The following is an 11,089-nucleotide window of genomic DNA, read 5'->3' as shown; positions in this document are numbered from 1 at the left end:
TCTTTGGTCGGAGCGTAGGCGGCACGACCTTGAAACCATTCCGGATGCCGGTTATCAGGGTCTTTCAAACGTTGCTGGTCCTGCCGTGCTTCCTTTGTATCATTTGTCTTCCCATACACGCCCAAGAAGCTTAGGAGGTTCACGCAAATATTCTTCGTAACGTGCATCACGTCGATTGCGGAGCGGACTTCTAGGACTTTCCAATATTCTAGCTCCCGAATATAGATTTCTTCTTCCACATGGCTGCGTGCTCGTCGCGCTCCCTTCGGAACCGATTGTCCGCCGGGACCCTTTCCGGAGATGACTTTCAAATCCTTGACCATATCAAATACCTCAGCACCGGTACGTTCCGCAGGCTTCGGCCGGTGATCCGCCTTGCCGTTGTAATTCTTGCCTTTCTTTCTTCTTGGATGAATTTTCGGAAGAAATCGACGATGCCCAAGGTACACGTTCTTCTTACAATTTGGCAAATGTACACTTTCGGTCTCATGTAAGAAGTGCGTGCATGCATTGTATCCCTTATTTGACGATCCGGAAAGGTTACTAAGAGCAGGCCAATCGTTGATGGTTACAAAAAGCAACGCTCGTAGGTCAAATTCCTATTCTTTGTGCTCATCCCACACACGGACACCAGTGTCCGCCCCACAGTCTGTAAAAGTTCATCAACTAATGGCCTTAGGTACACATCGATGTTGTTGCCGGGTTGCTTCGGACCTTGGATGAGCACCGGCATCATAATGAACTTCCGCTTCATGCACAACCAAGGAGGAAGGTTGTAGATGCATAGAGTCACGGGCCAGGTGCTATGGCTGGAGCTCGCTCGCCAAAAGGATTCATGCCATCCGTACTTAGACCAAATCTTATGTTCCTTGCGTCAGCTGCAAAATCTTTGAACTCTCTCGTCGATCTTTCTCCATTGCGTTCCATCTGCGGGGTGTCTCAACTCCCCGTCGGACTTACGGTCCTCTTTGTGCCATCGCAACAACTTGGCATGCTCTTTGTTCCTGAACAGACGTTTCAACCGTGGTATTATAGGAGCATACCACATCACCTTGGCGGGAACCCTCTTCCTGGGTTTCGGCCCTCAACTTCGCCACCGGGGTCATCGCCTCCGATCTTATAACGCAATGCAGTGCATACCGGGCATTCATTCAAATTCTCGTATTCACCACGGTAGAGGATGCAGTCGTTGATGCATGCATGTATCTTCAGAACCTCTAAACCTAGAGGGCAGACAACCTTCTTTGCTTCGTACGTACTGGCGGGCAACTCGTTATTCTTTGGAAACATATTCTTCAATATTTTCAGCAAGTTTTCAAATGCCGAGTCAGCTACACCTGCCTGTGCCTTCCATTTCAGCAAATCCGAGTGTGCAGCCCAGCTTTTTCAGACCATCATCGCATCCGGGGTACAGCGCCTTTCTGTGATCCTCTAACATGCGATCCAAATTCTCCCTCTCCTTTTCAGTTTCGCAGCGTCTCCGTGCATCAGAAATGGTCCAACCAAGATCATCAATGGGCTTGATGACCCACAAGTATAGGGGATCGCAACAGTCTTCGCGGGAAGTAAAACCCAATTTATTGATTCGACACAAGGGGAGACAAAGAATACTTGAAAGCCTTAACAGCGGAGTTGTCAATTCAGCTGCACCTGGAAACAGACTTGCTCGCAAGAGTTTATCGATAGTAACGAGTTTTATAGCGAGTAGCAGTAGCGAAATAACAGCAACAGAGTATCAAAGACAGCAGTAGTGATTATAGTAAACAGCAGGATTAAAATACTGTAGGCACGGGGACGGATAACGGCCGTTGCATGGATGAGAGAAACTCATGTAACAGTCAAAGCAGGGGATTTGCAGATAATAATAAAACGGTATCCAAGTACTAATCAATCAATAGGCATGTGTTCCAATTATAGTCGTACGTGCTCGCAATGAGAAACTTGCACAACATCTTTTGTCCTACCAGCCAGGTGGCAGCCGGGCCTCAAGGGAATCTATTGGATATTAAGGTACTCCTTTTAATAGAGTACCGGAGCAAAGCATTAACACTCCGTGAACACATGTGATCCTCACATCACTACCATCCCCTCCGGTTGTCCCGATTTCTGTCACTTCGGGGCCATTGGTTCCGGACAGCGACATGTGTATACAACTTGCCGGTAAGATCATAAACAACGAATATCTTCATGAATCAATAACATGTTCAGATCTGAGATCATGGCACTCGGGCCCTAGTGACAAGCATTAAGCATAACAAGTTGCAACAATATCATCAAAGTACCAATTACGGACACTAGGCACTATGCCCTAACAATCTTATGACTATTACATGACCAATCTCATCCAATCCCTACCATCCCCTTCAGCCTACAGCGGGGAATTACTCACACATGGATGGGGGAAACATGGCTGGTCGATGGAGAGGCATCGGTGGTGATGATGGCGATGATCTCCTCCAATTCCCCGTCCCGGCGGAGTGCCAGAACGGAGACTTCTGGCTCCCGAGACGGAGTTTCGCGATGTGGCGGCGTTCTGGAGGGTTTACGGCGACTTCGACTTCTCCCCGTGCGTTTTTAGGTCGAGGGCGATAAGTAGTCCGAAGGAGGGCGTCGGAGGCCCGCCGAGGGGGCCACACGCTAGGGCCGCGCGCCCCCTCCTGGGCGCGCCGCCCTATGGTGTGGGGCCCTCGGGCCTCCACCCGACTTGCCCTTCTGGCTCCGTGAGTTTTCTGGGAAAATAGGGCCTTCTGTCAAAATCCCGAGGTTTTTCCTGAAAGTTGGATTTCTGCACAAAAACGAGACACCAGAATAGTTTTGCTGAAAACAGCGTTATTCCGTGTTAGTTGCATCCAAAATACACAAATTAGAGGCAAAACAATAGCAAAAGTGTTCGGGAAAGTAGATACGTTTTGGACGTATCAACTCCCCCCAAGCTTAGCTTATTGCTTGTCCTCAAGCAATTCGATTAACAAGCGAGCGATAAAAGAACTTTCACGAACACATTTGTTCATATGATGTAAATATTCTCATGCTATGGCTAACACTTAGGCAGTTCATAATAAGATACATGCAAATAAGATCATCCAATAGCTATGTCAATCATGGAAAGGTACCAACAATTAATAATAAGCATCATGAATCCTATATATAAGCAGGATTGCAATGTTCATAAAAGAGTATGATAGAGTGGTATCTCGCTTGCCCATATTTGATCAGCAAAACATAAATGATCAGGCACCTCTGAAGTTCATATAGAAAGACTAGAAATAGTGATTGTCAAAGATAAAAGCATCAAAGTTATACCACAATCAATCATATTTTGAGACAAGCATATTACACTAAGAATGACAGTTGTGCTCTCAAGAAAGTGCTCAAAGAAAGGATGGAGACACAACATAAAAGTAAAAGATTGACCCTTCGCAGAGGGAAGCAGGGATTAACATGCGCTAGAGTTTTTCATTTGTAAAGCATGAGTAAAATTATTTTGAGAGGTGTTTGTTGTTGTCAACGAATGGTAATGGGTACACCAACTACCTCGCCAACCGGACTTTCAAGAGCGGCTCCCATGAAGGACGTTATCTCTACCAGCAAGATAGATCATCCCTCTTCTCTTTTGTTTACACACGTATTTTAGTTTTATTATGGGTGACACTCCCCCCAACCTTTGCTTACACAAGCCATGGCTAACCGAATCCTCGGGTGCCTTCCATCAATCACATACCATGGAGGAGTGTCTATTTGCAAAATTAAGTTGCTTATTGATGGATCGGAGCAAAACATGTGAAGAGAATTATTAATGAAGCTTGATTAATCGGGGCTGGAACCCCATTGCCAGCTCTTTTTGCAAAATTATTGGATAAGCGGATGTGCCACTAGTCCATATGAAAGCCCGTCAAGAGTAAATGACAAGGTTGAAAGTGAAACACCACATACTTCCTCATGAGCTATGAAACATTAACACAAATTGAGAAGCATTTTTGAAGGTTTAAAGGTAGCGCATGAGAATTTACTTGGAATGGTTTGAAATGCCATGAATAGGTATTTATGGTGGACACTCTGGAATAACTTGGTGTAGCTTGGATAGTATGAAATGAAAACCACGCTCCAGCCACCGAAGACCATTGAACTCATAATGAACTTTACAAACCAAAGAAGAACAGCAAATATTTTTGGTTTTTTCGAATTTGAGAACAAGAATAAAAGGAAACAAGCAAACAAAGCAAAATCTTTTTGGGTTTTCTTATAGCAAACTAGCAATAGCAAATAAAGCGAAACAAATGCAAGAAACCAAGATAAACAAATGATGAAGAGAAACAACAGAAATATTTTTGGTCTTTTTGTGTTTTAGGAAAGAAACAAAGCAATAACAAGAAAATGAAAACTAAAAGAAACACAGAAAAGCGAGATGGCAGAAATCTGCCAAAACCCGACAAGCAGTACTGAAATCGATTTTTACAAAAATCTTACGTTGCTCATCTCGAAAAGTGTTCAACTAATGAAAGTTAGATAACAACCTGGGGAACCTGCACAAAAATTGGCAGCTCAAAATAACGTTCTGGCTGTGCGCACGAATTTTTCTAGTAACAGTCCAGAATCTGTTTTCAGGTAGCACTTCCCCAAATATCATCTCCCTCTCATTAGAAAACCACTCAAAGAGACTAAACAAGTATGTACAAGTATCCAGCAACCATAATATGCAAAGAATGAGTGATGCTGGTATACCTCCCCCCAAGCTTAGGCTTTTGGCCTAAGTGGAGATCAACCCCAGCGAGGGTCTGGGTTCCACGCCGGTGGATCATACATGGAGTAGTCATAATAAGGTACCGATGCAGAAGAAAAACGTGGGGGTTCCTCATACCCAGCTTGTGGATGCGAAGAGCTCGCTGCATCGGATGACGAATCGAGGTGTTCCTCGGCCTCCTCCGTGTTGCCTCTTGCACGATGGCTTCCTCCCTCTATGTATGCATTTACTGCACTTTCCGTGACTGACCAATCCTCCCTGGAATCAAGGTTAAACAGAGAAGGTGCAGGCTGATACGTCCAATTTGCATCACTATTTTATATCATAATTTGCTGTTATTCATTGATATATTTCATATTGGGACACAATACTTATGTTATTTCATCTATTTTGCATGTTTCATGATTATTTGGAGATTGAGCACCGGAGCCAGGATTCTGCTGGAAAAAGCACCGTCAGGATGCGATATTTTGGAAGATCAACTGTGGAAGGAAGTTTTACAGAAAATCCTATCTTTCCAGATGACGGAGGAAGCCAGAAGGGGGAGCCAGCTGGACCCAGGGTGGGCCCACACCATAGGGTGGCGCGGCCCATGGCCTGGCCGCGCCACCATGTGGTGTGGGGCCCCCCGGCCTCTTTCGCCTCCTTTTCTTCGCGAAACCCTTCGTCCCGAAGACGGAAGCCACGAGAGGAATCCTCACGAAGGGTTACAGCCGCCTCGCGGGGCGGAGAACACCAGAGAGAAAAGAGCTCTCCGGCGGGCAGGAATCCGCCGGGGAAATTCCCTCCCGGAGGGGGAAATCGACGCCATCGTCACCGCCATCGAGCTGGACATCATCTCCATCATCATCATATATCATCATCTCCACCATCATCACCGCCATCTCCACCGCTGGACATCGTCACCGCTGTAGCAATTTGGGTTTGATCTTGATTGTTTGATAGGGGAAACTCTCCCGATACTGATTTCTACTTGTTATTGATGTTATTGAGTGAAACCATTGAACCAAGGTTTATGTTCAGATTGTTATTCATCATCATATCACCTCTGATCATGTTCCATATGATCTCTCGTGAGTAGTTCGTTTAGTTCTTGAGGACATGGGTGAAGTCTAATTGTTAGTAGTGAACTATGGTTGAGTAATATTCAATGTTATGATATTTAAGTTGTGGTGTTATTCTTCTAGTGGTGTCGTGTGGACATCGACTACACGACACTTCACCATTTATGGGCCTAGGGGAATGCATCTTGTATTCGTTTGCCAATTGAGGGGTTGCCGGAGTGACATAAACCTAAACCCCCGTTGGTATATCGATGCAGGAGGGATCGTAGGATCTCAGAGTTTAAGGCTGTGGTTAGATTTATCTTAATTACTTTCTTGTAGTTGCGGATGCTTGCAAGGGGTATAATCACAAGTATGCATTAGTCCTAGGAAGGGCGGTACATTAGCACAGGTTCACCCACACAACACTTATCAAAACAATGAAGATTAATCAGCTGTATGTAGCGAAAGCACTAGACTAAAATCCCGTGTGTCCTCGAGAACGTTTGGTCATTATAAGTAAACAAACCGGCTTGTCCTTTGTGCTAAAAAGGATTGGGCCACTCGCTGCAATTATTTCTCTCGCATTTTACTTACTCGTACTTTATTCATCTGTTACATCAAAACCCCCGAATACTTTTTCGTGAGCATTTACGAGTGAATCCTTCATCGAAACTGCTTGTCAACACCTTCTGCTCCTCGTTGGGATCGACATTCTTACTTATCGAAGATACTACGATACACCCCTATACTTGTGGGTCATCAAGACTATTTTCCGGCGCCGTTGCTTGGGGAGTGAAGCGCTATTGGTAAGTGGAATTGGTAAGGAAAACCTTCATCGTTTGTGCTGATTTTATTTCTGCCTCTTCGCTATAAGTCATTATGGAGAGATCTTCTCTTCAATTTCTATTTGGGAAATCTACTACTACTGCAACGGTAGTGGATGATGCGCCAGGTGAGGAAGTAATACCATATAAAATACCTACGAAAATTATTGAACATGTTATGGATAACCGCTATGAAGGGGATGGAACTGTCCATCCAGGTGATCATTTACTATTTTTGCATGAATTATGCGGGTTATTCAAATGTGCAGGTATTGCTATGAATGAAGTTAGGAAGAAACTATTCTCTATATCGCTGTCTGGTAAAGCGGCGCATTGATGGCGTGTATTTCACACGTTCGTTGGGCAACCCCAAGAGGAAGGTATGATGAGCACAGCAGCAAGTTTTCCCTCAGAAAGAAACCAAGGTTTATCGAACCAGGAGGAGCCAAGAAGCACGTTGAAGGTTGATGGCGGCGGGATGTAGTGCGGCGCAACACCGGAGATTCCGGCGCCAACGTGGAACCCGCACAACACAACCAAAGTACTTTGCCCCAACGAAACGAGTGAGGTTGTCAATCTCACCGGCTTGCTTGTAACAAAGGATTAACCGTATTGTGTGGAAGATGATTGTTTGCAGAGAAAACGAGTAAAAACAAGTATTGCAGTAGATTGTATTTCAGTAAAGAGAATTGGACCGGGGTCCACAGTTCACTAGAGGTGTCTCTCCCATAAGACGAACAAGCATGTTGGGTGAACAAATTACAGTTGGGCAATTGACAAATAAAGAGAGCATGACAATGCACATACATATCATGATGAGTATAGTGAGATTTAATTGGGCATTACGACAAAGTACATAGACCGCCATCCAACTGCATCTATGCCTAAAAAGTCCACCTTCGAGGTTATCATCCGAACCCCCTCCGAGTATTAAGTTGCAAAGCAACGGACAATTGCATTAAGTATGGTGCGTAATGTAATCAACAACTACATCCTTAGACATAGCATCAATGTTTTATCCCTAGTGGCAACAGCACAACACAACCTTAGAACTTTTCGTCACTCGTCCCGGTGTCAATGCAGGCATGAACCCACTATCGAGCATAAGTACTCCCTCTTGGAGTTAAAAGCATCTACTTGGCCAGAGCATCTACTAGTAACGGAGAGCATGCAAGATCATAAATAACACATAAGCATAACTTTGATAATCAACATAACAAGTATTCTCTATTCATCGGATCCCAACAAACGCAACATATAGAATTACATATAGATGATCTTGATCATGATAGGCAGCTCACAAGATCCGACAATGATAGCACAATGGGGAGAAGACAACCATCTAGCTACTGCTATGGACCCATAGTCCAGGGGTAGACTACTCACTCATCACTCCGGAGGCGACCATGGCGGTGTAGAGTCCTCCGGGAGATGATTCCCCTCTCCGGCAGGGTGCCGGAGGCGATCTCCGGGATCCCCCGAGATGGGATCGGCGGCGACGGCGTCTCGGTAAGGTTTTCCGTATCGTGGCTCTCGGTACCGGAAGTTTCGTCACGGAGGCTTTAAGTAGGTGGAAGGGCAAGTCGAGAGGGGGCACAGGGGCCCCGGATGACGGGCGGCGCGGCCAAGGGGGGCCGCGCCGCCCTAGGGTTTGGCTCCCCTGTGGCCCCACTTCCTTTCGTCTTCGGACTTCCGGAAGCTTCGTGAGAAAATAGGCCTCCGGGCTTTTATTTCGTCCAATTCCGAGAATATTTCTTTACTAGGATTTCTGAAACCAAAAACAGCAGTAAAACAGCAAGCGGCACTTCGGCATCTTGTTAATAGGTTAGTTCCGAGAAAATGCACGAATATGACATAAAGTGTGCATAAAACATGTAGATAACATCAATAATGTGGCATGGAACACAAGAAATTATCGATACGTTGGAGACGTATCAGCATCCCCAAGCTTAGTTCTGCTCGTCCCGAGCGAGGTAAAACGATAACAAAGATAATTTCGGAGTGACATGCCATCATAATCTTGATCATACTATTTGTAAAGCATATGTAGAGAATGCAGCGATCAAAACAATGTGTATGACATGAGTAAACAAGTGAATCATAAAGCAAAGACTTTTCATGAATAGCACTTCAAGACAAGCATCAATAAGTCTTGCATAAGAGTTAACTCATAAATCAATAATTCAAAGTAAAGGTATTGAAGCAACACAAAAGAAGATTAAGTTTCAGCGGTTGCTTTCAACTTGTAACATATATATCTCATGGATATTGTCAACATAGAGTAATATAATAAGTGCAATAAGCAAGTATGTAAGAATCAATGCACAGTTCACACAAGTGTTTGCTTCTTGAGGTGGAGAGAAATAGGTGAACTGACTCAACATTGAAAGTAAAAGAATGGTCCTCATAGAGGAAAAGCATCGATTGCTATATTTGTGCTAGAGCTTTGATTTTGAAAACATGAAACAATTTTGTCAACGGTAGTAATAAAGCATATGCATCATGTAAATTATATCTTATAAGTTGCAAGCCTCATGCATAGTGTGCCAATAGTGCCCGCACCTTGTCCTAATTAGCTTGGACTACCCGGATTATCACCGCAATACATATGCTTTAACCAAGTTTCACAAAGGGGTACCTCTATGCCGCCTCGTACAAAGGTCTAAGGAGAAAGCTCGCATTTGGATTTCTCGCTTTTGATTATTCTCAACTTAGACATCCATACCGGGACAACATAGACAACGAGATAATGGACTCCTCTTTTAATGCTTTAAGCATTTGACAACAATTAATTCTTTTCTCATTAGAGATTTGAGGATATTTGTCCAAAACTGAAACTTCCACCATGAATCATGGCTTTAGTTAGCGGCCCAATGTTCTTCTCTCACAATATGCATGCTCAAACCATTCAACTCGGTGTAGATCGCCCTTACTTCGGACAAGACGAACATGCATAGCAACTCACATGAAATTCAACAATGAGTTGATGGCGTTCCCCGGTAAACATGGTTATCGCACAACAAGCAACTTAATAAGAGATAAAGTGCATAATTACATATTCAATACCACAATAGTTTTTAAGCTATTTGTCCCATGAGCTATATATTGCAAAGGTGAATGATGGAATTTTAAAGGTAGCACTCAAGCAATTTACTTTGGAATGGCGGGAAAATACCATGTAGTAGGTAGGTATGGTGGACACAAATGGCATAGTGGTTGGCTCAAGTATTTTGGATGCATGAGAAGTATTCCCTCTCGATACAAGGTTTAGGCTAGCAAGGCTTATTTGAAACAAACACAAGGATGAACGGTACAGCAAAACTCACATAAAAGACATATTGAAAACATTATAAGACTCTACACCGTCTTCCTTGTTGTTCAAACTCAAAACTAGAAATTATCTAGACCTTAGAGAAACCAAATATGCAAACCAAATTTTAGCATGCTCTATGTATTTCTTCATTAATGGGTGCAAAGCATATGATGCAAGAGCTTAAACATGAGCACAACAATTGCCAAGTATCACATTACCCAAGACATTTATAGCAATTACTACATGTATCATTTTCCAATTCCAACCATATAACAATTTAACGAAGGAGAAACTTCGCCATGAATACTATGAGTAGAAACCAAGGACATATTTGTCCATATGCTACAGCGGAGCGTGTATCTCTCCCATAAAGTGAATGCTAGGATCCATTTTATTCAAACAAAACAAAAACAAAAACAAACCGACGCTCCAAGAAAAAGCACATAAGATGTGGCCGAATAAAAATATAGTTTCGGGGGAGGAACCTCGATAATTTGTCGATGAAGAAGGGGATGCCTTGGGCATCCCCAAGCTTAGACGCTTGAGTCTTCTTGATATATGCAGGGGTGAACCACCGGGTGCATCCCCAAGCTTAGAGCTTTCACTCTCCTTGATCATGTTGCATCATACTCCTCTCTTGATCCTTGAAAACTTCCTCCACACCAAACTCGAAACAACTCATTAGAGGGTTAGTGCACAATATAAATTGACATATTCAGAGGTGACACAATCATTCTTAACACTTCTGGACATTGCATAATGCTACTGGACATTAATGGATCAAAGAAATTCATCCAACATAGTGAAAGAGGCAATGCGAAATAAAAGGCAGAATCTGTCAAAACAGAACAGTTCGTATTGACGAATTTTAAAATGGCACCAGACTTGCTCAAACGAAAATGCTCAAATTGAATGAAAGTTGCGTACATATCTGAGGATCATGCTCGTAAATTGGCGTAATTTTCTGAGCTACCTACAGGGAGGTGGACCCAGATTCGTGACAGCAAAGAAATCTGGAACTGCGCAGTAATCCAAATCTAGTACTTACTTTTCTATCAACGGCTTAACTTGGCACAACAAAACTCAAAACTAAGATAAGGAGAGGTTGCTACAGTAGTAAACAACTTCCAAGACACAAAATAAAAACAAAGTACTGTAGGTAAAA

This window comes from Lolium rigidum, chromosome 2 (genome assembly GCF_022539505.1).
Source record: "Lolium rigidum isolate FL_2022 chromosome 2, APGP_CSIRO_Lrig_0.1, whole genome shotgun sequence".
Classification (NCBI taxonomy): domain Eukaryota; kingdom Viridiplantae; phylum Streptophyta; class Magnoliopsida; order Poales; family Poaceae; genus Lolium; species Lolium rigidum.
This window is presented reverse-complemented; position numbering follows the sequence as displayed.